This window comes from Chiloscyllium plagiosum, unplaced genomic scaffold (assembly GCF_037043375.1).
Source record: "Chiloscyllium plagiosum isolate Xiang-an unplaced genomic scaffold, Cpla_swu_hap1 HiC_scaffold_27, whole genome shotgun sequence".
Taxonomy (NCBI): Eukaryota; Metazoa; Chordata; class Chondrichthyes; order Orectolobiformes; family Hemiscylliidae; genus Chiloscyllium; species Chiloscyllium plagiosum.
The window spans coordinates 59,846,533-59,862,794 of NW_028270165.1; the positions used below are offsets into that span (position 1 = coordinate 59,846,533).

A 16,262-nucleotide genomic window follows, 5' to 3' on the forward strand; every position below is an offset into this window, starting at 1 on the left:
TCATGTTGCATGAGGGTTTTCTGCGTCCTGCATAATATATGGTCAGCACTCATCTAGCAATCTACAGGAATTGCCACCGATGTTATGTTCATTTAACAGTACTGGCAGTGATCACTCAATTTGTGATTCTTTTTGGAGGAAGACATGCAGAAAGAAATCTGAAAACAAATGATACATCATCTTCTGACAGAGCCACTTGAATCATTGGAGCTTGAATATCAGCAGCCATTCAATTCGAGAAGAAATGTTTGCTTTTGTCTGTGTGAGAGATTTTGAACACTGGTGTGGCAGGAATAATATTGAGACACCCGAGTGAGACAGATTCAGTACGCTGTCTGTGAAAAATGCGTCAAACAATTTACTCAGCTTGGGGGATCAAAATCTCACCCCTCATAGTGGGGAGAGACTATGTATCCATTCTGTTTTTAATTTCAAATCCAGCGCGACACAAAGAATGCTCCCCTCATGGGGAAACCATGGAAATGTGGGGACTGTGGGAATGGGTTCCCTTCCCCATTGGGGCTAGACACCCACAGATGCGTTCTCACTGGGGAGACGCCGTTCTCCTGCTCAGTATGCGGGAAGGGATTCAGTTGGCTGTGCAGCCTACAGACACACCAGCGAGTTCACACTAGGGAGAGGCTATTCATGTGCCGCCATTGTGGGAAGGGATTCATTCAGTCGTCCCACCTGTAGACACACCAGCAGGTTCACAGTAGGGAGAGGCCGTTCTCCTGCTCTCTGTGTGGGCAGCGATTCATCGATGCATCCCACCTCCCGAAACACCAGCGGGTTCACCTGGGGGAGAGGCCGTTCACCTGCTCTGAGTGCAGGAAGGCATTTGTCGATTCTTACACCCTGCTGACCCACCAGCAGGTCCACATCGGAGAGGCGCCATTCACCTGCCTTAAGTGCGAGAAGAGCTTCAGTCATGTGGGCAACTTGTGGAGGCACCAGCCGATCCACACCAGGGAGAGGCCATTCACATGCTCTGTGTGCGGGAAGGGGGTTCACTCAGACATCTACACTGTAATCTACCAAAGGGTCCATATCATGGAGAGGGCGTTAATCTGCTCTCAGTGTGGAAAGGGCTTCACCTGCTCCTCCCACCTGCGGAGCCACCAGCGAGTTCTGGAATTTTTTGAGGATGTAACTCTGAAGATGAACAAGGGAGATCCAGTGGATGTAGTGTACCTGGACTTTCAGAAAGCTTTTGATAAAGTCCCACACAGGAGGTTAGTGAGCAAAATTAGGGCCCATGGTATTGGGGGCAAAGTACTGACTTGGATTGAAAATTGGTTGGCTGACAGGAAACAAAGAGTAGTGATAAGCAGCTCGCTTTCAGAATGGCAGGCGGTGACCAGTGGGGTACCGCAGGGATCAGTGCTGGGACCGCAGCTTTTTACAATATATATTAATGATATAGAAGATGGTATTAATAGTAATATTAGCAAATTTGCTGATGATACAAAGCTGGGTGGCAGCGTGAAACGTGAGGAGCATGTTAGGAGATTACAGGGTGACCTGGACAGGTTAGGTGAGTGGACAGATGCATGGCAGATGCAGTTTAATGTGGATAAATGTATGGTTATCCACTTTGGTGGCAAGAACAGGAAGGCAGATTACTACCTAAATGGAGTCAAGTTAGGTAAAGGGACAGTACAAAGAGATCTGGGTGTTCTTGTACACCAGTCAATGAAGGCAAGCATGCAGGTACAGCAGGTAGTGAAGAAAGCTAATAGCATGCTGGCCTGGAATATTGTGTGCAGTTCTGGTCTCCAAATTTGAGGAAAGACATTCTGGCTATTGAGGGAGTGCAGCGTAGGTTCATGAGATCAATTCCTTGAATGGTGGGACTATCTTATGTTGAAAGGTTGGAGCGACAGGGGTTGTATACCCTTGAGTTTAGAAGATTGAGAGGGGATCTGATTGAGACGTATAAGATTATTAAAGGATTGGACACTCTGGAGGCAGGAAATATGTTTCTGCTGATGGGTGAGTGCCGAACCAGAGGACACAGCTTAAAAATAAGGGGTAGGCCATTTAGGACAGAGATGAGGAGAAACTTCTTCACCCAGAGAGTGGTGGGTGTGTTGAATGCTCTGCCCCAGGAGACAGTGGAGGCCCAGTCTCTGAATTCGTTTAAGAAAGAGTTGGATAGAGCTAGCAAGGATAGTGGAATCAAGGGTTATGGAGATAAGGCAGGAACAGGATACTGATTGCGGATGATCTGCCATAATCATAATGAATGGTGGTGCAGGCTCGAAGGGCAGAATGGCCTACTCCTGCACCTATTGTCTATTGAGTTCACATGCCATTGCAGGGGGATTGAAGTTGTGACGGCCGAGTGCCATTATCGACTGGACGATCAACTCAGTTCCGGGGATTCCCGGGGTTTGAATCCAGCCGAGGCAGATGGTGGGATTGGAATTCGGTCAGAAATTTGGAGTTCTGAATCTAATAATGAAACCATTTTTGGGGGGGGAGAAACTGCCATCTAATTCACTCATGTTCCTTTTAGGAAAGGAAACTGCCATTGTGGGAAAGGATTCACTCAGTCATCTCAACTGCATCCTTTATCCGGTCTGGCGTACACCTGACTCCAGACCCACAGCAGCATAGTTGACTCTTGACTGCCCCCCCACCATGTCAAATGAGTGGGAATAACTAAAATGGATACAGTGTGTGGGTGGAAATTGCTGAGTGAGGCAATACTTCCTTCAGCTTAAGGCTGTACCAAGAATCCAATTATAAAGGGACAACTTGGTGCTGACCAACAGTAAAGGAAGTGGAGTTGGGAGGAGTGTGTGAGCTTTGAGCTGTTTAAAAAAATGCTTCTTTTCATACACTTTTTTTTTGCTGGGGAGATCCGAAGCTGTAACAAAGTTGGGTGGCAATAAAGGTTACTTGAACTTAACCCCAGTCTCAGACTGTCAATGAAAGCTATGAGATCCAATAGGTTTTTGTTTTAAAACTGCTCATTTCTTTCAACCTCTTGCACTAAGTTTCCAATATCGTGTATCAGAAGGAGCAGTGAATGAGTAGCTAATATTGTTAGAAATTGTAAGTTTTTCATCTCTGCAGGTATTGCATCGTTTCATCGACATTGTAAGGTTTACTGGCAGCACCGGGAAGTGTGGGATGTATTCACAAGAAACAAAGTTAAAAATCATACAACACCAGGTTATACTCCAACATGTTTATCTGGAAGCACGAACTTTCGGAACACTACTCCTTCATCAGGTGTTTGTGGAGAAGGATCATAGGAGAATTTATAGCAATAGATCGCAGTTTCATGCAACAGAAATGATATAGAACAAGTTAGATTGTTGTGAAGTCTTTCATCTTTGAGAATGGGTTGCAGGTTTTGGTTCATTAATATGTAAATCCCAGAACTTGTTTGAAGACACATTCTCGAGACAACTTAAGGTCTGTATCCCAATCTTGAGTGAGACTGGTTCTATTTCCAAAGTAGGAATTTATAAAATCTCACATGGATTAACGGCCTGTAGATTGTATTTGGCTCAAAAAGCGCACAATGTATCTGCAAATACAAAATCACACCAAAGGCTTATATGTAAGTGCGCATGCATGAGAGTATAGGTGAGTGTGTGCGTGCTTGATAAAGTGTGCGAGTGATAGAGTATCAGCCTGTGAGAGGGTGTATTTGTGTGTGTGTCTGAGAGGGATCTGTGTGAATGTGAGAGTGTGTGCTTTGTGTGGGTGTGAGAGCGAGTGACAGTGAAGTGGGGTTACCTGTCATGTGACATGAATCCAAGGTCCTGGTTGATGCCATCCTCATGTGTTCCGAACTTGGCTACCAGCCTCTGCTGGGCCACTAAAACTGAATAAGCAGTTACATAGCACACATTGTAGAGGGCAGGGTGGGACTTGTCTTTCGATTTGCAGAAGGTGGGAGGTTCTGGGTGCTGGAAACTAGGGAAAACACATGTTGGAGGACCTTCGCCTCAGAGAGATGCAGCTGGAAGCCAGGCTGCAGACACGTTGGGGGAATCATCAAACCCCCTATACTGTGAAAATAGGTCCTCTGGCCCAACAATGCACATTGACCCCCCCTCAGAGCATCCCACTCAATAACCTCCGCAGCTAATCCCTGAATTTAGAACACCCAATCCACTCTAAGCTGCACATCTTGGGAGGAAACCAGAGCACCAAGAGATGGGGGGAGGGGGAGGGGGGTAGGAAAGTGCAAACTCCACACAGACAATCACCCTGAGGGTGGCCTCGAACTCAACTCCCTGGCACTGTGAGGCAGCTGCTGCCGCACCACCTACAGTCTTGGATTGAAGGAATCGATTGGCTTCATGCCAGTCCTGGTGACACTCCAGCCCGTTTGGGGAATTGAATTTGCTTCCACAGAGTTTCCACGGTGCAGGGGTCATTGCGTCTCAGCAGCTTCAACGATCCAAAGAAGGGCTCGTCTACGGCGAGAACACTAGTCCACATTTCGCTGCAGAGTTGAAGTTCTCTGCACAGCCAGAACCCTGGAACACTCCCACGCAGGCTGCGTATAATCACGGGGCTTCTCAAGTCACGTTGATGTTCGAAATAATTTCCCCTCCTGGATTCAAACGCTGCTGATATTCAGGCCCTGAGTAAATTTCTTGTGCACGCCTGAACAGCAAATCCTCCTCTGCTAATACCTTGAGAAAACAGATCATTGCTGTCAGTGCAGGGCAGGAAATAGGATAAGAGAATTTTAGTTTGTACCGAGCAGCCTTCCCTATCTCCTACCCGAAATCTCTGTCTCCCATTTCCTCCACCTTTCAATGGATTCCAACTCGAATTCATCCTTCCATCCTCCTGTTTTTGCCCAGCTCCCCTCACCGGAAAGCGCTGACTCTCGGTTCAGTTTCTTAGTCACTTCTTGCCGTTCCCAGTATATTGCCCACATCTTTATTTACTTTTTAAAACAGAAAGGCAGTGGTTTGCTGATGCCAGGATCTGAGGGTAATTGCGTTCACGCTCCAGATTCTCTCTCGCGTCTTTCACAAAAATCTGCACTGCGCATGTGCAAAGAAGGGGATGCTGGGAGTGGGTGGGACGCATTCACCAACTCCCCATTCAATCAAGATCCAATCATGCCCACAGCGCCTCCTGTCTATTCTCTCTCGCTATCCCAGCTCCCCCCCCGTCACACACGCCACCCTCTGCACCTCCGTCCATTCTATCTCCATACCCTCTGCCCCCTGTCCAGTCCAGTCTCTCGTCCACCCTCTGCTTTCCTCCATCCAGTCCCTCTCCCCACACTCATTCTCCCTCTCCTCCCACTCTCTGCCCCTCTCCATTCTCTCTCTTCCCCCATCCTCTGCTCTCCATCCATTCCCTCTCTCTCCCCCCACCCTCTCCTAACACTCATTGTTGCTCTCTTTCTCCCCACCCTCTGCCCCCCCTTCCATTCTCTCCCCACCCACTGACCCACGTCCATTCTCTCTCCCCACACTCTGCACCCCCATTCTCTCGCTCTCTGACAAACGCTTTGCCCCCCACCCTGTGCACCCCCAGGGTTTCTCTAACTCCAATGCTCTGTCCCCGTGTCCATTTCTCTCTCTCTCTTCCCCGTAGCCTCTGTTTCCCGTCCAATTTCTCGACTTGCACCCCCACCCTCATCCTTTCTTGTATCAGCCCATCTCAGGATCGAGAGAGCGCGGATGGTGATGACTCTACTTGGGAGATGGGAGGGTGTGGTGTGAGAAATGGCTGATCTTTAACATTGAGAATCGCTAAAATGATATTTTCAAAAACATCAGTAAAGGTTGAAAGCAAATTCAATTATTTTTTAAAAAAGCTCCAGACATTTTTCAGAAACTTGCATTGAAATCTGTGCAATTAGGCCACAGTTGAGGACAGGCTGTAAGGATGGAATGGCCAATTCCTCATCTTGTGAAGTTGGTTCAGATTAAGTAGTAATAGAGTCATAGAGTTGCAGAGCATGGAAACAAACCTGTCGGTGCATGCCAACCACATATTCTAAATTAATCCGGTGATCCATTTGCCACCATTTGACCCATATCTCTCTCAACCCTTCCTATTCATATACCCATCCAGATGCCTTTTAAATGTTGTAATTGTTCCAGACTCGACCACTGTCTCTGGCAGCTCATTCCATACATATACCACGTTCTGCATGAAAATGTTACCAGTTCGGTCCCATTTAAAGCTTTCCCCTCTCACCCTGAACCTATGCCCCTCCAGTTTTGAATTTCCTCTACCCTGGGGAAAAGACATTCAAAAATTGAGCAGCCAGACAAAATGCAAAAGGAATAAACTGTTGAGCCCCAGGAAAACAAAAGAAGTGTGGCTCCAGCCTTTTTTTCTCTCCGATTGGCAGTTGGACCAGCATCTCCACTGGGCATACTGCGCATGCTTCTCGGTGTCAGGAAGCATTGCGCATATACGCTGGTGTCAGCAAAATACGACGAATGCTCTTTGCTGTTAGCGGAAATGGCGCGCAACATTCTTCTGATCGCCCAATGGGAAGCTCTGAAGGACCGGAAGGAGTGTGGTCCTCCTGCAATTGAGAGCCTCCCCCAAATTGTCTGAATGCGGAAGTTGGACAATGCGCTTGTGAAGGTGTTGCTGCTCCTCTCTCTATGAATGAAGATTTAACTTCATCCCAGACTGCAACTTCTTTCCTCTGTCCAACATCTGTGAGTACAACACACTCTTCTCACCCCTTTTCCATTTTATTTTTTCACTCTGGTGTTCAGTTCTTGACTTGCAGCAAAGTTGGTTCAGGTATGTGTCTCAATTGGCAAACACATGGTAAATGTAGTAACGCAGTGTGAAGTTATAGCCTTTCCTATGAAATAAAAACAGAAAGGAGGTAAATTGTTTAAATGGTGATATATTGGGATGTGGAGTAAGTGAGGACTGCAGATACCGGAAATCAGAGTCGAAAATTGTGGCGCTGGAAAAGCACAGCTGGTCAGACAGCATCCGAGGTGCAGAACAGTCAACGTTTTGGGCAAAAGCCCTTCATCAGGAATGATGTGTGGATGTACAAACGTGCCTCAGATACCTTCTGCTCAGGCTTTCTACTCCAGTCAATGCCAGTTGTCACATAGGTGCAGCAAGCAATCAGCAAGGCAAATGGTATATTAGCAAGAGGAAATTAGTTCAAAGTGGGGATGCCTTCCTGTAGTTTGGGACATATTGAATATATTCAAAGCTGAGTTCATCTGACGTTTGAATGTCAAAAATAGTTATGGGGAAGGCAAGAATTTAAAAAAAAAATGATTAGAAACTTTTTCAAATCTCTCACAGCACCTCTATATACAAAAAAGAACAATACCAAAATACAGAAAAATAGCAGTACAACAATGTCATATTATGATACTATTAATAATGAGCTACCTATTATTCTACTAGAACAAACTTAGCTTAAACTAAACTACAATCAAATTGAATAAAAATAAAATTAAACATAATTTAAGTTAATTTGAATTCCATCACATTACTTTATTCTATTTCACTCACCACACCTCCATTAAGGCTCCCATCCATGGGAGCACCAGTTATTGCACCCGTATTCCTTTCACCCAGCCTTGCCCTCCCAGGGCCCATGAGCGCCCGGACTGATTCCCACTTGATCAGCAGTATTAATTATACCACCGCTCTAATTAATACTGCTGATCAGTCTGCATCAATATAATTTAGAAAGGGCTGCCACGTCTTGTAAAACTACTATTTTGTGGTGCACCATATTTGTGAGGTCATCTTGGGGGGGATGCTCCATCACCAGCATATGCCACCCTATAAGCCCTGGGGGTTTTTCCAACATCCAATTAATTAAAATGTTCTTCCTTGCACAGTGCTTAAGAATGTTACACAGTCTGTTCCTGTGTTCTCCAAGAGAAGGCAAATTTGGCAACCCCAGAAGAAGAAATACCGGATTCACATTAACTTCAATCCCCCAGGATGTCCTTCAGCTCCCTCACTATAGCACTCCAGTATCTCTGGATCTTACAACATGACCAATAGCAGTGTGTGAGTGCCTATACTAATTTTACATTTGGGACACCCTGGTGATGTGCCTATCTTGAACTTAGCTCGCCTCTCTAGCGCCACATAAGCCCTGTGTAAAATCTTCAATTGCATGCCCTGTGCTTTGTTACATATTGAAATTTTCCTTACATTTTCCCATATATCTTGCCATACTTCTAATGAAATATCCTATCCTAGCTCCCGATTCCACATCCTAGAGAGTCCCTCCACATCCCCTAAGGTACGTCCCTTCTGTAAATGATACAACGTACTAACTGAAAGAGCACCTGTACACAGAGTACTCTTTACTCCACATTTGACCTGTAATGCTAAGCCAGAAGCGTGGTATTCCTCTGTATATAATCCCTTAGCTGAAAGTACCGGAAAAGGTCCCTATTAGACAATGCATATTTCTGACTTAGCTGGCTAAATGACATCAAGACCTAACCCTCGAATAAATCTCTCAGACAGAAGATTCCCTTATTCTCCCAGGACTGAAAGCCGGAGTCCATTGCCCCAGGTTTAAATACTTGGGCTGCCACCAGTGGGGTAATCAGTGAGGTCATCAGCCAATTGCCCTTGTCTTGCCTCATTATCCTCCAGGCTTTCACTGTATTTAAAATGATTGTACTCTTACACTGCTCAGTCTCGGATTTCATCTTATCAATGAATAATAGATTAAGTAGGGGACATCTCAACTGCAATGCTTCAACGTCAAGCAAAATCGACCCCGAGTCCCCTCGTGCCCAGTCACACACATATGCTAAGAAAGCGCAGATTTGATATCTCTTCAAGTCCAAAAGGTCCATTCCTCCTCATCCTGTGAGAGCTGCAATTTGATAAACTTAATTAGGGGGCGGCTGCGACACCAAATAAAAGAAACGAGCCAACCATTGAGCCTCAGTAATACTCATCTGGGTAGCAACAACAGGAGCATTCTCATGGGGTACAATAGGCGAGGAAGAACATTCATTTTAATCAGAGCTATTCGGCCTAACCATGAAAACGGTAATCCGTCCCATCGCTGCAAATCCTGCTTTATCCTCTCCAGTAATTGTACATAGTTAGCTTTTTACAGCTGGTGGAAGGCAGGAGTAATAAAAATTCCCAAATGCAAAAACTCTTTTGACGACCATCTAAACAGGAACTGCATTCCATCCTTCAGATCAGGCACCTCCACTAATTCTCTCCCCCCACCCACCCAAATAAATTAATTGTTCGAATCAATCGAGGAACGGACTCCTCCAGATTGGCCAAGAACAAAAGGACATCATCAGCATATAGGGTAATCTTATGTTCCCCCATTCCCACTCCTGGCGCCACTATTTCAGGAATCCTCCTGGTAGCTTCAGCTAATGGCTCAATTGGCAAGGTAAATAGCAGTGGTGAAAGAGGACGCCCCTGTTGACTACCTCTCCCAGTATTAAAGTTATCTGACTTAGTGCCATTTGTGATGACTGCTGCTTTAGGATCATTATACAACACCACCACCCACCTAGCAAAGGTTGTACCCAGACCAAAGCGCTTGAGGACCCCAAGCAGGTACAGCCATTCTATCTGGTCAAATGCCTTTTCTGCATCTAGGGAGGTCACCGAACCCAGGATCAACCTTTGCTGGCATACCTGCACCATGTTCAGTACCCTCCTGATATTGTTGGAGGAGCTACGGCCCTTAACAAAACCCATCTGATCTTCTTTCACAATACAGAACAACACCTTTTCCAACCTCAGGGTCAGCGTCTTGGGTAGAATTTTAAAATCTACATTCAACAGTGAAATGGGTCTGTATGAAGCACATTCTTCGGGCTCTTTCCCCTCCTTTAAAATGAGGGAGATATTAGCCTTCCTAAGAGAGGGCGGAAGATAATCCTGTGCATATGAATAGCGATACATCCCCACCAACATATTTATGAATTCCTTATAGAATTCACTTGGGAATCCATCTGACCCCAGTACTTTGCCACCTTGGAGATGTTTTATTGCATCCTGCACCTCCTGTATCGTCATAGGCCCATTCAACAGAAAACCTGTTCCGCGTTTATACTAGGGAGATGCAGGATCTCAAAAAAGGCCTGTATTCTCGCTGCACCATGTTCATCTCCCTCCGACCGATATAACCCTGCAAAGTATTCCCTAAATCTTCTTTAACTCACGGGTAACTGCACCAGCCTTCTCTCTAACAGACATAATAGATTGGGAAACATTTTTCTTTCTGGCCAGATATCTACCTGGCTTATCTACAAAATCAAACAATCTTTGTTGAGCAAAGCAGACCTTTTTTTTCCCAGTGTGTGCAATGAGTTGGGAGCAGCCCGGAGAGCTGCAGCTTGACCAGTGAAGGCCTATTGTAATATACTTCCTCAGCTATCTGCAGACGGGTCTCCAACATCTGTTGTTACTCCTTCCTCTGCGTCCTTCTCGTCATTGAATAAAAAATAATCAGGCCTCATAAAGATGCCTTAGTGGCCTCCTACAGTATTTCCGGATTACTGGCCGTACCCGAGTTGATATCCCAGAAGGCTCTGAACTCTTGTGATGTACTCAACAGATTTGCTATCCCTTAACAGGAATGGGTCCATGCACCAGTGCTGTGCATCCATTCCACCACTCTTGATTTTACCATCTAATTACACTGGCACATGGTCCGAGACAGCAATAATGCCAATTTCACAAGCCAATGTTCTGTCCAAGCAATCCAATGGCATTAAAAAGTGTCAGTTCCGATGTGGTACTTGTGTGGGTTGGAAGAGAAAGTAAAGTCTCTTCCATTAGGGTGGAGATGCCTCCACACATCCACTAATCCCAACTCCTCACACATGTCCACCAACTGCTTAGGTTGCGCGGGTGTACCTGCCTGGCCCTTTGGCACCCTGTCTACCTCGGGATCTATTAGGCGATTAAAATCCCCTCCAGTGACCATGCGGCGTCCCCCAAGACTCATTAATTTAGCAACTGCATCAATTAGAAATTTAAGAGGGTGCACCGGGGGGACAATACACATTCAGGACGCCATACTCTTCTCCATGTATGAGAGCTTTAAGAATGACGGACAGTCCATGTTTGTCCTTAATTTGCTCAATTACCTGGAAAGGGAGGTTCCTTCTTACCAGTATAGCCACTCCTCTACACTTGGAGCTAAAGGAGGAGAAGAATACCCTATCATAACCTCCTTGCTGCAGTTTCAGATGTTCCTTATCAGTTAAATGTGTCCACCCTTTCCTTCCTGAGGCTTGACAGCACCGTCTTTCTTTTTAATGGGGGAATGGCTCCCTTTTACATTCCAGGGGCACCACCTGAATGAATCAGTAGCCATGGTCATCCAGGGCAGCCCGTGGTTTCCCAAGAGGAGGAAGCTTATCTGAGGTGTGGTGAGCAACAAAGACATTAACTCTATAAAGTCTAAAAACTGCTCCTATTCAAAACTACTATAAATAAAAATCTAACCACCACATATAACTTAAGCAAATGCGCAAATAACCCCCAATTATGTAGAGATCTCCCCCCTCAACCCCCCAACCCCACCATTGCCACCATCCTGCCTCCTTCCCACTGAGGCTGTGCCCCAAACTCCAGGCAATTCACAGATTGAAAAAAACATGTTATTTACATTCTGAGAGTTAACAATGGTTGCCCATCTCCCCACACCCCTTCTCCATACATCTTAAGCACAGGTATAGCCACCCCCAATCCAAACACAAAAGGACAGCAGTAAAGAAATGGCCTCAGACAATACCTAACTGACTGATATACTATATAATTCCAGTTTTACGTCAAGGCAGTACGTATAAAGCCGATAACCACAAGAAAAGGGGCAAAAAAGTAATGATGTCCCTCCCGCCTTCACCCCGACTCGATTTCTTTAATTCAGAGAATTTGCAAAGTCCTTCGCCTTTTCTGCTGAATCAAAATTATATACCATCCCTCCATGAGAGAAACGCAATACGGTCAGGGACCTCAAAGAATATTTTCTGTTCAGATCCCTTAATTTTCTCTTAACTTCATCAAATGCCCGTTTCTTAATCCAGGCTCCCGAGAAGTCCTGAAAATATATTATTCTTGAGCCTTTGTGCATTAAAGCCTGTGGATCTCTTCCCAGTCTTCTTGCTGTTACAATCACTAACTGTTTTTCTCTTTTATGCAGGAGGCGCACTCGGACCACGCGGGGCTGCGGGTCCGACCCGGACCTGCGCATTTCGATCCGGTGGGCCCGCTTCACACTCAACAGGCCCGACTCCAACTCCAGCCCCAGGAATCCAATAAAGTCTTCGCCTCCCTCACATTCCAGAAGACCCACGAGCTGTAAGATATTTCTTCTACTTTAGTTTTCCAGGTCGTCCACTTGCTCCTGAAGGACCCGAACCTGGTCTTCCAGCGTTTAGATCCTTCCTCCTGAGACCTCCGCCACGGTCTTGATGCCACGGTCCTCTCCTCCGCTGCCTATTCTCTTCGGGCCAACATTTGAATTTCCTGCTCCATGCTTTTCCAGTGTGGCAGATAGCGGTTCCACCGCTGCTTCAATCTTATCTCAGAGTTTGGCAAACACCGAGAGTAACTGCTGCTGCCCCATTAAACCCAAAGGGTCTGCCCTGGGAGTTTGAGCAATGGCTCCAGGCGCCCCCGATGCAGTAGGGGAGAGCCCTACCTGCTGCACCCCTGTCGGCCCTTTTCCTTCATTTGCTTTCATTCTGGTCCTAAAGCTGTCAAACCACAATTATAGCAGCTCTAGACGTTCAGTAAGTTTATATTAGCGATTGTTTTCTCCTACGGATGGTTAATGAGGTGGGGGGAGGGGGTAAAAGTCCACCTTGCCGGGGGTATGGCACAGAGCCCAGCACAGCAGACCACTCAAACCACCGCCATCTTGGATTTCCAAGAAAATGGTTTTAAGACCAGTACAGAACAGCTGCACGGTCATACAGCACACAAACAGACCCTTCGGACCAACTAGTCTATGCTGACTATGTTCTCAAACCCAACCAGTCCCATCTGCCAGTGATTGGCCCATATCCCTCCGAACCTTTCCTGTTCATGTACATTTCCAAATGTCTTTTAAACATTGTCACTCTACATGCATCCACTACTCCCTTTGGACACCCATTCCACACACAAACCGGAGAAAGAAATGGAGCTCTTCATATCTTTTTAAAATCTTTCTCCTCTCCCCTTCAAAATTTGCTCCCTAATCTTGAACGCCCCACCCTAGGGAAAGGACACCTGCCTTTCACCTCATCTGTACCCTTCATGATATTATAATCCTCTATAAGGTCACCTCTCAATCTCCTCTGCTCCAGTGAAAGAAAACCCAATCTATCCACCTGGCTGTAGGTATATTCATATTCAGTTATGATGTGTTCAATGTTGGTGCAGGCTCAAATGGCCAACTCCTGCTCCCAATTCTCTCACTCTGTGTCCAGGACAGCATTAGGAGATTGGGAAAGGGGAGGGATAGATATCTTGTTTGTTTTTATTTTTAAAATGCACTTGATTCCCACAAATAAAATCAACAGGTACAAGTACAGCACATGCAGTGTTCCTCATTGCAGCTTCAAGGTTTTGTGTCCTCTTCTTACGCGTTGGCTCCAGCACATTCAGCATACTTCCCCCGCCTCCCCCCCCGCCCCCCCCCCCCCCACCCTCCCCATCCCCGCCCTGAGCCGTTGATGCTTCCATTGTTTATAAAATCAAGAGAGGAATGGATAGGGTAAATAGACAAGGTCTTTTCTCTGGGAGTGTAGAACTATAGAGTAATAGGTTTAGGGTGAGGTGGCCCGGGGAGGGGGCGAGGAATTTAAAAGGAACCGAAGGGGCAATTCATGCAGAAGACGGCGCGTGTAAGGAAAGAGCTGCCAGAGGAAGTAGTAGATGCTGGTATAATTATGACACATTTAAAAGGCATCTGGATAGGTTTATGAATAGGAAGGGTGAAGAGGGATATGGGCCAAATGCTGGCAAATGAGACCAGATTCAGTGAGGATATCTGGTCAGCATAGACCATTGGACCAAAGGACCTGTTTCTGTGCTGTATATCTAGATGACTCTGGTTTGCCATGCCAGTCTGTTCAATTTCTCTCTGGTGTCATAGCCTTGATGTCTCATTCTAAAACTCCCCTGTGGGGGCACGTTTACCATTTTGTGTCTGATTGGTTGCCAAGAAGCTACATTGCCGGTTCATCCTGAATTTACACACTATATTTTTGCTTCCAAAAATCAGACCTGCTCACTCTCAACAGTATCCCAATGTCGTGGAAGATATTAATTTTCAGGTGCAGATATCCAAAATTCAGAGAGATGTCAGTTGTGACTGTTTTGTTCTTCTGTCCCTGTCAGATCCTGAATCAGCAATTTCAGGAGAATTAGAATGGAGTGAGAACAGAGGGGGAGAGAGAGAGAGAGGGATGGTGCTTTCAGTTTTGTGGAATAATAAAACAAAAGAATGTTCTGCAGAAAGTAGAATTGCATGTTCTGAATTTTTACCCTGGACTGACAGTGTTGACTTTTGTAATCTCTTTTCAGACTATTTGATCTGAAGATGAAGTTTCAAAATCAACACATGAAGGGCTGATGCCTGAACCATTGACTCTCCTGCTCCTCAGATGCTGCCTGACCTGCAGTTTTCGACTCTGATTCTCCAGCATTTGTGAGTCACTCAATCCACCGGGACTGCAACAATTTTCAACTATGATCCAATTGGTTCCTGTTTCAGTACATTTTCAGCATCAGTGGGACTGGAAGAGAGACCCTACTGTTGCAGCAACGCACTGAGTGTGGAGCCTGAAACAGTTATCTGGCCTGGAAAGAGGAATTCGAGGCAGGGAGGGGACATACACGCGTTTGTGTGCAACTGTAGCTTCGGCCATGGAGAAACCATGGAAGTGTGGCGACTGCGGGAAAGGCTTCCGTGTCCCGTCTGCCCTGGAGACACATCGGCGCAGTCACACCCGGGAGAAGCCATTCTCCTGTCCTAAGTGCAGGAAGGCCTTCAGTGATTCCTCCGCCCTGCTGAGGCACCGGCGGGTGCACACTGGGGAGAGGCCCTTCAGCTGCCCTAAGTGCAGGAAGAGCTTCAGCGATTCCTCCGCCCGGCTGAGGCACTTGCGGGTTCACACAGGGGCGTGGCCCTTCAGCTGCCTCAAGTGTGGGAAGGCCTTCAGCGATTCCTCCGCCCTGATCAGGCACCAGCGGGTGCACACGGGGAGAGGCCCTTCCGCTGCCCCGATTGTGGGAATGTGTTCACTCGCTCCTCCCACCTCGTGATTCACCGGCGGGTCTACACCGGTGAGAAGCCCTTCCCCTGCCCCAAATGTGGGAAGGCCTTCAGCGATTCCTCTGACCTGCTGGCTCACCAGCGGGTCCACACCGGCGAGAGGCCATTCACCTGCTCTGTCTGCGGGAAGTGCTTTACACGCTCTTCCGACCTGTTGAAGCACCAGCGGGTCCACACTGGGGAAAGGCACTTCAGCTGCTCTGTGTGCGGGAAGGGCTTTGCTGTCTCCTCCACTCTACTGACGCACCAGCGGGTCCACACTGGGGAGAGGCCGTTTGCCTGCCTCGAGTGCGGGAAGGGCTTTGCTGTCTCCTCCACTCTACTGACGCAACAGAGGGTCCACACTGGGGAGAGGCCGTTTGCCTGCCCCAAGTGTGGGCAGAGGTTCACAATGTCCTGCAGCTTGAACAAGCACCAGCGGAAGCACCAATGCTCCTAACAATCAGATTCTGCCGGTAACGCTGCTGAGGGTCACCCCCAGGACTGATCCTCCTGCCCTTTCTGACAGTGGGGGTAGTGGGAGAGTTGGTAGGCTTTTTTGTTTTCTACTGGGGGAGTGGGGCGGGGGAAGGGAGGGTGGTGGCTCAGTGGTTAGCACTGCTGCCTCATAGCGCCAGGGACCCAGATTTAATTCCATCCTCAGGGTGACTGTCTGTGTGGCGTTTGCATGTAATTCCCCGCTGTGTCTGCGTGGGTTTCCTCTGCGTGTTGCAGTGTCTTCCCAAAGTGCAAACGTGCGCATGTTTGGGCGAATTGGCCAAGCTAAATAGTCCCATAGTGTTCAAATATGTGCAGGTGTGGTGCATTAGTTAGGGGTAAGTGCAGAGTGATAGGGTAGGAAAATGTGTCTGGGTGAGTTACTCTTCAAAGGGTCGCTCTGAACGTGTTGGGCAGAAGGGCCCGTTTCCACACTGTAGTGCCTCTATGTTTCTATGAACCTTGCTTCCAGTGGGCGCTGCTGCTCATTGAGCCCAAGACCCGCACAAACCTA

At 47.0% G+C, this 16,262-nt stretch overlaps 2 pseudogenes; both read left to right on the forward strand.

The window, feature by feature from the left end:
• Positions 1-465: 465 nt before the first annotated feature.
• Positions 466-12,310, forward strand: LOC148144303 (uncharacterized; annotated as a pseudogene).
• A 2,552-nt stretch (positions 12,311-14,862) lies between these two features.
• LOC148144304 (uncharacterized) lies at positions 14,863-15,710 on the forward strand (annotated as a pseudogene).
• The last annotated feature ends 552 nt before the right edge of the window (positions 15,711-16,262 follow it).